The 12,810-nt window shown below is 51.0% G+C and overlaps 1 long non-coding RNA gene across 1 annotated transcript; it reads right to left on the reverse strand.

Moving 5' to 3' along the window:
* Window positions 1-10,276: 10,276 nt before the first annotated feature.
* LOC136018983 (uncharacterized) lies at window positions 10,277-12,378 on the reverse strand. Its single transcript, XR_010614691.1, has 3 exons — window positions 12,302-12,378; window positions 11,700-11,873; window positions 10,277-10,717 (listed from the first exon to the last, which is right to left on the reverse strand). It is a non-coding gene; the product is annotated as an uncharacterized LOC136018983 (long non-coding RNA).
* Window positions 12,379-12,810: the final 432 nt, after the last annotated feature.

The raw sequence follows: 12,810 nt of genomic DNA on the forward strand, positions 1-12,810 counted from the left end.
TCAAACCCATCCCAAACAGAGCCACGGGCCATAGCCAGGAGCAACATCAGCTGTTGTGGAGTTCTCTCTTCTGACCTGAACCTCCTGTTCTCTGCACCAGGCAGGGCAGCCAGCATCATACTTCTCCTCCTCCTCCTTCTCCCCTCCACTGTTTCAGCTCCACCAGGCTGATGTGTTCCACGTGCAACACAAAACACCCATGTAAAGGTCTGGCGGCCAGCAGGCAGGTCAGGCAGCAGCATCCTCCTCAACAAGCCCAGCCAGCAGACATGGATGGAGCGTTTTGGGATCCTATAACCTCCCTCAGTGCCTTGCCAGCTCCTCTCCCCACCCAAGGCAAGCTGCCCCATGAAGCCAGGAGGAGATGCCAGCCCACCACGCAGCCAAGTGCCTCTTGTTTTCAATGAGACACTTGTTATCCTTGCTCTCTGCCCCAAGGAGCGGCTCTGGTCCCACTACATGCACTGAGAGCCAGGCATCCCCCATGCAGCAAAGCCATGGGAGCCCACTGGGGACCATCAAGGTCTCAGAGCAGTCCCTGGGGCATCTCGGCTCCCCACAGCCCGGCCACCTTGTCAACCATGTAATTCCCCCTCAGTTTCTTTTTCCTTTAGTTAAATCAGTGTTTTCCATCAATGCAAGAAAAGAAACCAAGTGTTTCCTCCTGAGAAGCTTTTTCCCACTCCACAAGTCTCTGGGAGCTGCAGATTCTCTCCTCCAGCCCCAGAACCCCCTCAAACCATCACCACTATTAAAACACAGGGCCTTCTCTATGAGCCCTCTTCACCCTGTGCCGCAATACCCAGCCATTAAGCTGCACATCGCACTTGCCTCAAAACCAAAGGAAATTCAACTTATTTGATCCCCAAACTCTTGAGGTGTGATTCTACAAGAGTTGGAGACAAGGATTTATCCCTTGCCGAAATCAAGGCACAACCCCTTGTAGCAGCACTGGCCAGCAGCAAGGGGTTTTTCTGAATGGGAAGGAAATAAAACCAGGCGTAAGTTATTCCTGAAAGGCAGGAGGCTGGGGAAATAATACCTTTTCCTGCTGTTGGCACGCTGCTTTGATCTTTACTTTGTAGTTACCATAGTGACAAATAAAAAAGGCATAGGTGGAATAACATGCTCGAAGTTGATGATGTCCTATGCGTGTTTCTCCAGTGCCGGCTGCAAACACCCCCCAGCTGCTGCGGCACGTATGGCTCATGGGTAGGAGTTACACTCTGCTCACGTTAAGTGATATATAAGCATGTGCCAGACACAGAAAGCTCCACCACTTGGTTTGTCATGGTCTGGAGAAAGGAGGAAGAGGGTTTGTCTTGTCTGCAAAAGGAAGTGGTAATATTGCAGCTTGGGAATGGACCATCATCGTTCTCATCTGGGACTAGAGGGGGCTTGGGTGCTGCGGATGGGGAAGCAGCATAAAGGATATAAACCGGCCTGCAGCGGATGGTCAAAGCAAGAATATCTCCATCATCCAGAAAACCTTTTCTCCAGCTGCTCAGAGGTCTGCACTCACATAGCACCAGGCTAAAGAGTAAAATACAAATGTGCAAAGGCAAAAAATTACATCCCCCATTGCTTTGCTTTCCCCTGGTCCATTCACCCCAAGGACTAAGCTTTAGGACAGAAAGTTGCTGCCACTTCCAAAAAAGCCAGAGTTTACCATTTCTCCCAGAAACCACCCCAAAACCACTGTCCAAGCCAGTTCCTACTGGTTAGGTAAGGTTTAACAGTCCAGACAATCTTCATCCTGCTCACTTGCAGTTCTTAACTGGGGCAGCCTAACCTGGAAGTACCAACCAACCTCCACCAATGCCTTAATACTTCTTTTCATACTAAGAAAGGAGCAAAATGCTATTAGCATCGATTCCTCTCCTATGGAGAGGTTCACTGCAGATTTGGATAGACTGCAGCATTCCCAGTGAGAAACTGGGATGTGCTCCTGCACCAGGGCATCACCTCAGACTGACCCATGGAGCTGGCTGCAAGAAGCAATGAGATGCTGCTACAGGCTCCAATCATCCTGATTCTCCCATATACAGGTAATTGAAAATTGCTAATTCCTATGTTCCAATTGATGGAGCAGCCCAAATATTTGCAGGTCTCTGAGCCCAAAGTGGCTGCATAAAGGAGCAGAGCAAACAGTGGTGATGCCAGCACCCCATCACACACACATGGAATTAAATATAACAAACCCAGAGGAGCAGGGCCAGTATCAGCACAGCAGGGGAGCTTTGAGGGCTGAAAAAGAGCCAGGGCAAAAAGGGTTCATAAAGTTACTGACTGGTTTGGGTTGGAAAGGACCTTAAGATCATCCGGTTCCAACCCCCTGCAATGGGCAGGGACACCTCACACTAAACCATGTAGCCCAAGACTGTCCAACGTGGCCTTGAGTACTGAAGTTACCAGCTGGACGACAAGCCAAAGGCACCATGGGTTATTGCACCCACCTGGCAGGCAGGGAGGTGGGGAAAAACCCCAGATACCTCTTTCCAAAGTCCCATAGAAAGAATATAGGAGACGCCAATCGCTCCTGAGCACCCATCAGCCCCTTCAAGGAACCCACAAGGATGGAGCCATGCTTGAGGGATGCAACCAGCCTCAGGGTCCTGCCAACCCCTGCCTGGCTTCGCTGCTGTTGACACGCAGCTCTTAAGTCAATCCGTGCACAACTAATACGCTGCATCTGCTGTGTGTTTTGCTCGGCATTTGTTTGCTTTAGTTCTGTTGAATCTCTTCCCGTGCTCCCTGGTAAGCTCTAATGATGTGCGGCGGCTGCTGTTGTTGCACCATTACGCCGCGATAATCTTTGGACAATTATTTGCTGGATTCGCCCCGTTGCTGGATGAAACGGTGCTTTTGCCAGCTGTCAGTTACATATTGCTCAGAGCCCAAGCCAGACCGCGGGGAGCTATCCTGGCACTCAATTAACAGTTGCCAATGCCAGGAGCATCCTAGAGAAGCAGCTCTGGCTTCAGACGCTCCTTAGTGATTAAGCATGTGTTGGGTCCTAGGGCAATAGGTGATGCTTACAGGTGATGCACCCAAAGTGGAGGCAGGGTTCATCCCAGGTGCTTGCACTCTTAGAACCGTACAATCCCAGCCTGGTTTGCTTTGGAATGGACCTTAAAATCATTCAGTTCCAACCCGCTGCCACAGGCAGGGACCCCTTCCACTGGAGCAGCTTGCTCCAAGCCCCTGTGTCCAACCTGGCCTTGAGCACTGCCAGGGATGGGGAAGCCACAGCTTCTCTGGGCACCCTGTGCCAGCGACTCAGCATCCTCACAGGGAAGAGCTTCTGCCTTAGATCCAACCTGAACTTCCCCTGTTTCAGTTTGAACCCATCACCTATCGCTACATGTCCTATGGCTAACCCATGTCCTATCGCTACAGTCCCTGATGGAGAGTCCCCCACCAGCATCCTTGTAGCCCCCTTCAGACACTGGAAGCTGCTCTAAGGTCTCCACGCAGTCTCTCTTCTCTAGGCTGAACAGCCCCACTGTTCTCAGCCTGGCTCCATATGGGAGGTGCTCCAGCCCCTGAGCATCCTTGGTTTTTAACATCATTTTTTCTTCAAATATTCCAATTCTTGTTTTCCCTTAACTCCTAGAAAAAGTAAGGTTTTCCTCAGCCACACTCATACAAGAAGAGGCAGCAAGAGGTCACAGGCTGATTCTTCACTATGATGTCCGCTGTAAAGGTCCTTGGCCCCCAAGCCAAACTTGTGGGACTCCCTAGGTGGAGGAGACAGCCCATAAATCCACTGTTACAGCAGAGCACAAAACCCATGCATCTGGTGGGTTGGAGCCTCTGGGCTGAGCTCATGGGGGAAAGCGTTGCCCAGCAAAGCTGCAAGTGGAGCCTTGCAGGAGAGGAAGGGATGCTTCTGTCCTGGGGAGGCAGCTCAGGCCCTGGCTTTTAAAGCTTTTAGTCTCAAAGACACACACAAAAAGGAGGTTTTTTCATGGTTATGATTTCAAAACAAACCCTCCGAAGCTGATGTGACTTGGGGGGATCCTCCTGGAACACCTCGGAGGCAACTCAGATGCACACCAAAACACCTGGCACTTTACATGAAGCTCTCACCCTCCCTGCCGCCCCTGCTGTTCCTGTAATTAGAGGGAAAGGTCCTTTGTCTCCAAGTAAACCTCCCCTTTCCCTCTCCCTTCCAGAAGATGTCAACTCCATTTGATTTTTGATGGCAAGCTTTTGGGGTTTCTTTATGACAAGCTTGCTCCTGCACGCCCCATTAGCCTGGGTTTGAGCCGTTATAGGCTTTTTGCAGCATCCTCTTCCCTGCATCGTTAATGCTGTTGCACATTAGGTCTTAAATATGCTGCTCCAACCCCTCTGCAGGTGTTCTCAGGGCTCAGTGCGTTTCTAACTGGCTGCTCCTGTTTAAGTGATGGGCACCCCGCCTGAGAACAAGCACAGGCAGCTTTAGGACCCAAGGGTTTTTCCTCCCTCACTCCTCTTTTAAACCTCGCACTCCTCATCTCCAGGTCAGAAAGGAGAGAACAGGCACTTCCCATGCATCCCTGGAGCTATTTTGCCCTAGGACACGTATTAATGGGTTACAGAGATAACCAGCTGCTTACACCTGTTCTTCCATTACCTCCCCATCAATGATGCATGAACCTGTCTCCATGGGCTCAACCTGTCCTCGAAAATCCAAATGCAGATAGGGATGAGCAGCCCCACCTGGGCAGACGTTACACTGTTTGCTTTCATTAGTGGTGATTATATGCATCATTCCAGTCATTCCGAAAACCACCTCCAAAGGGGATGGAGAGACTGTACTGAGCATTAGGCCATGATGCTTTCAAAGCCTGTCAGCAAGGACAGCCAGGAGAACAGAAACCAAGACAGGGCATCATGCAGAAATATCCACTGGGATAACAAACTGGAAGTCCTAAGGGAAAAGAGCAAGACTGCTTTCAACAGTGAACATTTGCCTTCAGATGGCCAAACTTGACCAGAGCCCCAGGACTCTGCAGTCATAGATGAGGGGTGTACATGGTACCCATGCGTGGTGCTTTGTGTTTTCCTTGGATGGAGCTCATGGGATTTCCAATGAGATGCTGCCACCTCTGTTTTGTGTTCCACAGCTGTCAGCGAGCCCTCCTGCCCCTGGTAGCTCCCTTCCCATTGACACTCCTTAGATTGAGAGAGAAAACCAAATAACACCAGGCCTGGGTATCCTATGGCATCATCAGGACCTGGGGAACAAAACGTGCACACAGCATCCACTCTTTAAACGAAGGCTGAGCTGAAGCATCACCTTTATGAGCCTGAAAATAAGATCCTGCTTTGAACAGTGCTACCATGACCCCAAACCCAGGGATGCTGGGAGCTCCTTTTTCCCCTGCTTGATTCATGATGTGGATCAGACTCCTGAAGTACCCAAAAGCTTGGGAGCTGCTGGAGCATCCTTTGCATGCCCTGCAAGCACAAGCCTTATTTTTACATTAAGAAAGGATAATGGAAGAATTAGCTGGGAGAAAAGCAATCAGAGAGCAGCAGAAAACACCTGATGTATTAGAACCACTTCAAAGCCTCATCACTCTCAGAGGGGTCTGCAACCCCGTTTTGCAACTCACTACCCCAAATCCTGCACTGAGATGCTCTTACAGTTCTTATGAACAGGGGAAACAAGAGGTAAATGCATCCTCCCCAGTCTGGTACAGCACAGGGGCCATGCACAAGCTGCTTTCTGGGTGTAAACACTACTGTTTTTGTACAATGGACATTTGCTCCTGTCTGGTCTCCAGCAGGATGAGCCAAGGCCTGTGGAAACCAGGGAGCAAAGGATCTTTTGGCCATTGGCATGCTGCCTTTCCAGGAAAGGAGAAAACACAGCAGGGAGTTTTTGGAGCAGCAGGAGTTAAAGAGTTGTCTCCATCTATTAGCACCACCCAGTCTCACATGGAGTTCAGGAAGAAAAAGAAACGAAAGAAAAATAAGCCTGACAACATCACATTAAACCAGCAGCCATCCTTTTCTCCCATTACTTTAAACCATGAGCGTCCTGCTTTCGGGGAGAATCGAAGTGATTTTATTCCCCTGCAAAACAGATGCTTGAGCGTTCAGCACAGTGGTGGGGAAAATGGCCACGCTGCTACCCTGTGGCCAAGGCACCCTCACACAACATATCGAACTAGCATCACCATCGGCTGCCTCCATCCGCGGTTAAATCAAGCCCAATTATGACAGGTGCAGTTTTATATCACCGTTTGGCTTTTATTGCCATCATAAACGGTCCAGCTGGCATCAGGCTGGCAGCAGTTCATAGCGAGAGAGGTGCTGAGATAAATACAAGGAGAAGGGTTTTTTCTTCCATGCTGTGCCTGAAAATCCATCCCCGTGTCGTTCACACCAACCCCAGGTCCAAGGCTGGCGAAGGGAGAAGCCAAAGCATCGTAGCGGAAGATGCTCACCCACGTTTGCTCTTTGACCTCCATCAGCAATACCAGGGAGCTCACAGCATCCCCTGCTGCTGGGGTGGGAGAACAGGGACGAGAGAATTTGCCTAATAAAGCTGATGGGCTTTGCAGTTCACCCACCAAACCGAAGAGGGTGGGATGGAAAGTGGTCCAGAGCTTCTCAGCAGGAGATGCCTTGTGCCACCCAGGCAGGTATAACGCATGGGAACGAGCATCCTCAAAGGCAACATTTTGGGTAAATACTTCACCACAGATCCCAAAGGAAAAATTCTGCCTGGGGCTGAGGCTACTTTAGCATTTCCAACTTGCCATTGCCTGATCCACAGGCCCCAGAGCTTGAATCCAGGGACCAGATTCTGCTTGTTGCTCATCACCTGGAACAGAGTCAAGAGCTGGTGCCTGAGCCAAGGCTCCCCCATTCCCAGGTTACTACAGAGCCTTTCAAATATATCGGATTAATTCTCATCCCACCCAGCACACCCTGGAGATAGATGGGGATCATGGAATCATTTAGGCTGGAAAAGACATGGAAAAGATCACAAAGTCCAACCGTTAACCTGACACTGCCATGCCCATGTACACCACATCTACACGTCTTTCAGATCCCTGCTGCGACGGTGACTCCACCACTTCCCTGGGCAGTCTGTTCCAGTGCTTGAAACCCTTTCAGGGAGCTGGGCTCCCAAGGAACAACTGATATTGCTACTAAAGGCTGAGGCAAAGAAGCCATTAAGTACCTCAGCCTTCTCTTCATCGTTTGCCATTATGTTTCCCCCTGTATCTAATAAAGGATGGAGATTCTCCTTAGCCTTCCTTTTGTTGCTAACATATTTATAGAAACATTTTCTGTTGTCTTTTACGGCAGTAACCAAATGAAGTTCTAGTTGGGTTTTGGCCCTTCTCATTTTCTCCTTCCATAGGTTCCTAACACCCCTGTAATCCTCCTGAGCTGCCTGTCTCATCTTCCAAAGGTCAGGAACTCTCTTTTTCCCCCCGGAGTTCCAGCCAAAGTCCAGCCAGGACTGTCTTCTTCCCCGTGTCTTTCTGCACGTGGACTCCTTTGCCCTTCAGGGCTGCCTCCCAAGTCAACCAGACTTCCCTAACTCTTAAACAGGCCAAAGTCTGCCCTCTAAGAGTCCCAGGTAGTAGTTCTGCTGACCACCTCCTTTACCTCTCCAAGAACTAAACACTGTCATTTCACGATCACTACACCTCCATCACATCACCCACAAACAACAGGTCCAGAGGGGATCCAGCAAGCCACAAACCCAATTGCCCCACCAGCCTTGAGGAGAGCACCTTCAGGACTTCAGCCCGGCTTTAAATTAACATGGGAGCTTTGAAGTTAACAGGGAAAGGCCAGTCTGCCCCTTCCCCAGCTATTTAGAGCCAGCTGACGGAAGAAGGGAACAAACAAGAAGCAAATGTAGCAGGGATCTCCCTGTTTACCCAAGCGATTGCACAGCTCCAAGTAAGCTCCCGGAGGAGGATGAGGTGTCTTGGCCACTGCAGTAGAGCATCGCGGCAGCTGCTGTGCGGGAAGGAGGAAGAGATTTACTGTCTCTGGTGCTTGTTTCCCCTTCCCCACCCCCTCTTTTTGGTAATAATAACTGTGAGAGAGGGTGAAAGGGTGGGGGGGAAATCTCCTGCACCTCCCCATGGTGCTGCCTTATTAAAACCACTGACAATTAGTCATTTGACGAAGCAACAAAGAGCCAGCATCAGAGAGGCACGATTGGAATGTCAATGTGCTAGGGGAGGGATGGGGAGCAGAGGCTCTGGGAGGAGAGCTGCCAATCTCTCTGCAAACCCCACAGCCACCCTTTTCCACCCCGCCTTCCTCAGCCTTGGGGTCCAAATAGAGCTGACAGCAAGCACCATGCTCCATCTCCCCCCAGATCTGCCCTGACTTGCACCCCTGGCCCAGCTGGCTGCCAGATTTGGGACACTGGGCAAGGAGGGGCTCAGATCCCCAGGAAAGCTGCTTTGCTGTTAGAAATCATGTGCAGAAGGGATGGGGAGAACTTGAAAATCCCACCCCAAGGCAGCTGGACCCCAATGAGCCAGACCCAGGGGCCTTGAGCAGCTTTAGGGGTCTCGTGTCCAGGGATGCAGGCTGGGTGGGATGATGGGTGGGTGGATGAAGGCTGGGTGAGAAGGACGTAGGGATCAGCCCAGGGCCCCCCTTCCCCGCACCTCTCCATCCTTCCCCATGTAATCCCTCTGGAAAGACCGGAAGGACAATGAGGTGGAAGGGGGCTGGAGATTTAATATAAAAGCTGTATCTCACCACTGCAGTCACAGCCTCACCCTATTTCACACCCCCCCTGAGCCCTTGACTCAGGAAAAGCCCCCAGACACAACCCATGATCACCCTGAAGACTCAGAATCAACCCTATAATAACAGAAGCCAAACACATCTCTGACCACAGCAAGATGAGCCCAAGAGCGTACAAGGGGCTATAAGCCCCCTCCTTAGCCACAAGTCTACCCCAAGAAGGAGGCTGGGGGGGGGGGGGGGGGTGTTGTCCCAGCCACCAGCCCTTCTCTTATAGCACATCATACCCAGGACATGGCTCTGAATTCAGAGGCAGAGAGCTGCCAGACAGAGACAATATAAATGCAGCCCCGCAGCCCAACAAATGAACACTATCTTTATTAGCATCTTCCTTTTATTATAGCTTATAAGGACTTTTTTCCCCCCTTCACTGCCTTTCTCCTTCTTTTATTCCCAGGAACAGTGACATTTATTATTTCACTAGGCAAGCAGGGTGCCTTTGCCCAGCATCCCCCAGGGGACATAAGGCCACTCTGGGGACACTGGTAACCCTTTAAGAAGGGCAGCAAAGTATGGCAAAGGAATTGCAATGGACAAGAAGGGGCTGGAGCATTTCCTCCATTATCAACAAAGAGAGGGGGGAAAGTACAGATTCCCAAGGCTTTGGCTTCCTGAGGAAAGCTGAGGGCCCACCACCCTGACGAGCCAGACACTGCAGATGGAGGGATGACAGGCAGAGCTAGACATGCTCCCCAGCACCAAAGATAGGAGACCCATCAACTCCCTCCCCTGGAACCAGCCCATTTACACTGCAAACAAACTGCCTGAGTTGGAGCATCCCTTCATCCCAGCATTCCCAACACTACATCCCCCTAGGGACCTCCCATGTCCTCCAGCATCTTCAGCCACCACAGTGAAGGCTCCCTCCCATCCTCACAGCCTCCTCTTGGTACCCTGCATCCCAGGGGAGACAGAAATGCTCGGTGACATGCTTAAAAGGGAGCTGACCTCTTTAGCCATGCATGGATGCTGCTGAACAGCCGGCGGGGCCAGGGAAACATCTGTGCTTCCTGATCCTGGGAGATGCAAACGGCCTCCGGGAAAGGCAGGATCAGGCCCAGTACAGCTGCTGGAGGCTCAGCAATGGGGTCACGTTCAAGAAAGGGGTCCCTAAATCAGCATAAATCTATCAGGGATGTGCCTGTCTCAGCAGAGCCGTGGGCATTCCAAAAGCATCTCCGCCTGCTGCCGAGGTCCCCATGTGGTTTGCCAAGAGGAGCAGCCCCATGGTTTAATCTCAGTCGCTCCTCATGGAGTAAAGATGGATTGTTGTTGTTATTCTTCTTCCTCTTTTTCCTCCCATCCCGTAGGTGAGGCTTTGCATTCGGAGGCAAGAGCAGATTGCAGCTTTTAATTAAAACCTCTAAGCCTTTTCCTGCTTCGAGTTGCACCAGGAGCAATCTCTAAACAAGGCTCAGCAGCGAGGAGACAGCGCTGACTGCTGCTCTGCTTCACAAAATAATGAAAACCTAAAGCAGCACAAGCCACAGAACAGGGAGTCCTTCCAACAATCTGTTTGCTGTACCCTGGAAAATAATAGCAACCCATATGGAAAGCCCACACAGCTCTTTTCCAGGTGCTTTGTGCGGCATGAAATCCACGGAATAAATCACCTGTGTGACATGGAGGGGTGCTGGGGCTCTGTTGATTTGCTGTGGCTCATTCCCTTTGGATGCAAACATGTGGCACGGGGCAGGATTTTCTCCCTACGGGGGAAATGTCACCCTAAATACCAGCAGCGTGGGGCATTGCTGTGGCAGAGCCCTGTTCCCAGCCCAGCTGGGAGCAGGCAGGAAGGGGTGGGGGGAACAAAGAGGCTGAGAAATATGTTCCAGGCCTTATCTGTTCACAGGGTGATGGAATGCGATGGGTTTTCTCCATATTGCTAACTCGAGGTGGTTATGGGGAGCCTGGATCCCACGGTGGGTACCTTCGTGGGGCAGAAAACCTGGCACTAAAAGGGAAACTGAGGCACCACAAAACAAGGATGATGCTTAAATCAGATATATGAAGGAGAGCAGAGTAACTAATGAAGCCATGAAAACATTCCTGTTGTGGGGATGCCAGCAGTATTTTAGCTGGTCCATGAATAAAGCCCTGGAGCCACTTGCAGGCACACAGCATCCACCTGCGCAGCCAGCCAGCTCTGTTCGATGAAGGGATGAAGGATGTGGGGACACGCTCTCATAGAGGATGCTCTTCTTGGTTGGCCAGTACCCAAACACCTTGGAAAGCTGTTTTCACTCAGAAAGCACCAAAAGGCACTTGGCAATTCTGTTCTCATCCTGTCTCAGTGCTTAAACCTGGGGGGTTTATTTGGTTTGATTCTTTGCCTGGACAAAACATCCATTTGGGTACATGCTCAGGCTGCCTGAACACGTACGTTCAAGCACGTACAGGAGCTGCAGCAGGTCCTGGCATGGGGTCACCACCTTCTTGCAACATCAAGCAACCTCTCATACCCTAAAAATCCTCCCTTTGAGCTCTTTAAGGTGGCTCTGAAAGTTTTTATCCCTTCTCCCTTTCATTTTTAACCCAGAGAAGCAGATCTCCATGGACAGGCTCTGCTCCAGGCCCTGGGATGGTTTCGTCTCCTGGATATCACACATGGATGGCCAGGACAGAACCTGCTCAGGTGGAATGCAAAATGTGTTTAATTAAACTGGGAATTAGAGGCTTTTCAACCTGATGGGGACTAAACCAAGCCTTGCTTTCTGGAGAGCTGGTGCCAGCACCTCTCAGGTGGAGATGAATGAGCTGCTTTGATTTCCTCCCTCTCCCCACTAGGCAGAGCATCCAAGAGATGCTCAGCAAAGTCCAGCACAAGCTCAGCACGGAGGTTCAAGCTCCCACTCCTCCTCCTGAACCAGCCTGATGCGATTTTCCCACCTTCCCATCCTTAGGCCACTTACTTGCAGAGAGATACATGCAAATCCAGCCGGAAAATTAAGTGTTGTAAAACAATGAAGACTAATTAAAGCTCCAGTCATTCCACGCTGCAGGATCAGGTCTTTGTAGCTAGTAAATCAGAAGGGAACGGTGGCTGGGATGTTTGTCCACTTGGCTGAGCTCTTCCAGCCATTTACCTAGCATTGCAAACGGATTATGTGACTAGGAGAGAGCAATTAGGAAGCTGGACCATAAACTTTATAATTGATGGGATCCTTTCCTCCTTTTATACCTGCTCCTTCCTCAAAGGCAGCACTGAGCATGTTGCAGGGCATCCCTGCAGGGCTAGCGTGAGGCAGCATCCAAGGACCCACCCTGATCCTCTCAGCCCAGCAGGTATCTCCTTCATAAGGACCCCTATTCCATAGATCCGGATATGGGTTCCGGCTCCCACATTCCACCAAGGAGCATTGGGATCCAACCCCCATGCCTGGCAGCAGCCATGTTTTGGGGATGCTCTGCACCAGCTTGCTCCCCACGGAGGATTTAACAGCACTAAAGGGCTCTCCAAAGCCTTTGGACCCACCCCAGACAGTGAGAAAAGCCCCACATAAACCACACTCACCACTTGATGTCCCAAGTTTAGGGGACTGGTGATGGCACAGAGGAACCCCTACAAGGACACACACTCTTGGAGTCCCCATAGCACTACAGCAGCCCCTAGTCCACCCCAGTGCCCTAATAAAGCCACAGCAGCACCCTCCAGGTGCCAGCAGTTGGGGTCCTGCCCCAAGCCCAGCCCAGCTTCTATAGCAGCAGCAATTAGAACCCCCCCCCCCCCCCCATGAAAAAACTCTATTTCAGGACATTAAATGCACCGACATGGACGTGGTGACAGTGGGACAAGTCTGGGGCTTCATCCATAGAGGCAAAGTTGAGGGATGCTGAAAGCCCATGCACAAGGCAGGGACCGGAGCAGAGGATGGACAAGCACCAAGAAGTCTTTTTCTCCACTCAAGTGACATTTTCTGCCCCTGATGAATCGAAAACCTGTGATCAGTGATTTCTTACACACAGGCAAGAGCCATAATCTGTGTTCCCCAGCCCTGAATCGATGTGGCTGGTAGAAAAGGC

Source organism: Lathamus discolor, chromosome 8, assembly GCF_037157495.1.
Source record: "Lathamus discolor isolate bLatDis1 chromosome 8, bLatDis1.hap1, whole genome shotgun sequence".
NCBI lineage: Eukaryota > Metazoa > Chordata > Aves > Psittaciformes > Psittacidae > Lathamus > Lathamus discolor.